Raw genomic sequence first — 3,604 nt, 5'->3', positions numbered from 1 at the left:
CCAGTCCCCGGAGGTGAATATGATTTTGATCGTTATTAATCAATTTTTTTATTTATCTAAATTTAAAAATATTCTTTTACCAATCTATGATGAAAATATTTTGTTTTGTTCTAGTTAAAATGGGCACCAAAACCCTAGCGGAAGTCATGAAAGCGTCATGAAATAAAAATGTCCGGATGTAATGAATAATTATTAAAATAAACATTAATATAACATAAACGTGTTAAATTTAACAATATAATTCGTATAATGCGTCTCCCACCAGTCTGACGATGTCGGTCACGATGAAACCCGGTCACTGGTCAAAATTTATAAATAAAGGTGGAATGAAACTATATACATATTTTTATAATTATAATAATTTCAATAGTTTTTATTTGAAAACGAACTTAAAGATGCAGAGGTAAATTCTAAAAAAATGTGAGAAATAATTAATGGAATAAAAGAGAAATCTTAATCTAACAATGGTAATCAAATAATAAAATGTCTTGGAAAAGACCAATCTAATGAAGAGGTTGCAAATGAGTTTGGTAAGAGGTTTACTGATGTTATGAAAAATCTTATACGTGAATGCCAATCACTTTTTTTTTTTAAACGCAGCAAATTCTTCTTTAGTGTCACTGTATATACCTAAATGTAAACTACGTGACAATGAAAATATTACTGGTTCTTTAAGAAACAATAAGGCTCCAAGGTATGATGTAATTTTTAATTCTGTAATGTCCTGCCAGTAACACAACTTTGCAACAACAAATTAATTATAGATCACTTTGTTGATCTGGAATATAAAAAAAGAGTTTTCCATAATATCAACACTATATTAACAATTAAAGGTTCCCTGGCTGTTCCCCAGCTTACAAATTACTTCGAAGATTGAACATTAAATTGCGTTATTTCAAGGTTGTTCAATGATCTCCCACGAACCATCATTAACACGGATGATCTACAATTGAAAAAAAAAAAACTTAAATATCTGCTTAATACTTAATAGTGACTGTTAAAAGGTTATAAATAAATATATATGTAATATGAAAGTGGTGAAATAAACCTGTCCTTAAAAATTGTGTGTCCCCGAAAAGTCTTTAGACTAACTTAGTGGGTAACTCATTAGCAATCTCGGATCGGAGAAGGAGCTTGAAAACACGATAAATGAAATCAATACAGCATACCTAAAAATAGGCTTGAAAATTAATCTTTCAAAAACTAAAGTAACGAGTGATTCAAATCAATCATGTAACATCTTGGTAAATGGACAAATCATAGAAAAAGTTAAAAGATATATATATATATACCTAAGCCATGATACAAAGCTCGGGAAAGATAATCAAGAGGTAGAAATAGAAAGAAGACGAGATCTAGCATGGGCGGCCTTTGGTAAGCACTCGTATATCCTGAAGTCTCCGAAGTATTCACATTACTTAAAGAAGAAACCTTTTCATGCTTGTGTTCTCCCTTTACCGACATATTGCTGGGAAACTTATATGTTCGGGAAAAAAAAAACACAAATTATCAGTGACACGCGGAGCAATGAAAAGGAGAATGCTGGGTGTTTTGTTGAGAGACAGAAGAACCAATACATGGATAAGAGCGAGATCAAAGTTCACCGATGTGGTCCACAGTTATATAAAATTTACATTTTCATTGGTAAGTCGTAACATAAGGAGCTGTATACCCATATGCAGAGACAAAACTTAAGGTGAGGAAAGTACATAAGTAAGTGGTAACATAAGGAACTTTAGAATCATCATTTAAAATACCTTTGCTAAGTCAACCATGCTGTTTTTATTGCAAGCCATTGAGGGGTCATTAAGGGGTCATCAACCAGTCTATTTTTAAGCCATCATTTTTCTCGAACTTCTTCTGTATATAACTGAACTTTTCAACGGTAAGTCGTAGTGACGGGAAATTTAAAATCAACAAGTAAATTGCGATTTTAAGAAACCATGCTGTTTATAAGCAGAAATTTTAACAGGCTTCTTCGGTTTAAAATATACATTTTCGACCGTAAGTCGTAGTAAAGTGAAATTTAGAATCAACATTTGAAATTACAATGCTATATCAGCCAGTGCTGTATTCGGGTTAGCTATGAAAAAAAACATTTCAACTACTTTTTCATGGCCTTCTTCGGTATTAAGCGCAGGTAAATTGTAGCGACTTTAGATTTCAAAATAGACCACTATTTTAAGATGAAATTATATTTAAAACGAAATTAAAACTACATGAAAATATTTTTTTTGAACCAATGAAAACTGATTTAACTCAATCCCGAGCAAGGCCGGGTTTAAATTCTAGTATGGTATAACATAATATTGTGAACAAAATGAATTTATGTTCCTTCTTTTAAGAATATAATATGTACGATCTGTACTTGTTTTGCTTTGTCAAATAAATTATTTCAAAAGCATAATTAAGTTTTCTTTATTCGTTCCTCGCATCAATTCTTAAAAAGAATACAGTTCCGAGTGTGATACAGAACTAGAATCCCGGAAGAGTTTATTAACTCGATGGTTAATCTCGGGTAAAAATCCTGAAAAAGGAAATCGAATGAGGATAAGTCCGCCTCCGGTAGTAGTGGTTAGCGCATTTGCATACCGTACTTGAGGTCCCGGGTTCGATCCCTGGGAACGTCGACATGAAATATTGATTTAAAAGGGGGTTTTACACTGCAATATTTCATCGTTCCAATTCTGATCGCCTTACCACCATATGAAGATTATCAATATACGCCCGCGTTTGGTGTACGAAATTAGTGCCCATGCATTATGGGTGCGTATAGGAAGTGATGATGTACAAAAATAGACATGACGCTTTCCAAAAATTTATATGGAAAACACCACACAAAAGTTATATTTTAACAGCAGACCCAAGCCATGCAATGAGCAGGTTAAAAGTTTGAACCCGTTTTCTTATACAATATTTACTTTTACAACAAGTTTCATATTTTATTTCCATATGCCTTTTTTCTTTTCGATTCTGTGGTACTGAACTGACATAGGCCTTCTTGCCCTTTTCTAAAGACGGAACAATTAGCATTAATACTGTGAATTGATATTTGAATTCACAAAATTTTAGTGAGCTAGAATGAAGCTAGGTTATTATTTATATTCATATTTTGACGTCTGTCAGAAGACATCAGATTGTATTTCTGGTTAAGATCAGTGTTGCCACAGACACAGGTTGCCATTGCCAACTTTCGACAACTGCGTCGCTACTTTTGCACAAAAAACCATCTTTCATTCGAAAATTCAAGGACTTCATGATCCGCATTCGTATAAAATATTTTTTTCCTAGAGAGTTATGGTGCCTTGTGGGTTTTTTCTGACGTGTGAAATGAGTTTTTGTAAGTAGGTACTACACTTTTTTTTTCTAGCCAACTTTCTTCACCCATATGGTAACACACTCCCAAAGTTCATTAGCGGCTCGTAAACGTACACGTAAAAATCTCTGAACTATTCATTTGTACTATTTAGAACATAAAATCTCTCGCACGATAATTTACATACTGCGGGGACAATTGTAGTGCTCAAATTATTAATGTGAGTAAAACACAATTAAGTCATTTACTTTGAGTATTTTTTTTATTGGCCAGTGAAATATCCATACT

The 3,604-nt window shown here is 32.9% G+C and overlaps 1 long non-coding RNA gene across 1 annotated transcript; it reads right to left on the bottom strand.

The window, feature by feature from the left end:
• Positions 1-797: 797 nt before the first annotated feature.
• Positions 798-3,107, bottom strand: LOC148270665 (uncharacterized). The gene is made up of 2 exons (XR_015825319.1): positions 1,758-3,107; positions 798-943 (listed from the first exon to the last, which is right to left on the bottom strand). It is a non-coding gene; the product is annotated as an uncharacterized LOC148270665 (long non-coding RNA).
• Positions 3,108-3,604: the final 497 nt, after the last annotated feature.

Source organism: Micrasema longulum, unplaced genomic scaffold (assembly GCF_059751315.1).
Source record: "Micrasema longulum isolate JH-2025_06_02 unplaced genomic scaffold, ASM5975131v1 h1tg003614l, whole genome shotgun sequence".
In the NCBI taxonomy this organism is placed as follows: Eukaryota; Metazoa; Arthropoda; class Insecta; order Trichoptera; family Brachycentridae; genus Micrasema; species Micrasema longulum.
Note: the sequence above shows the minus strand (reverse complement) of the source record. Positions and strands in the feature narration are given on the sequence as shown.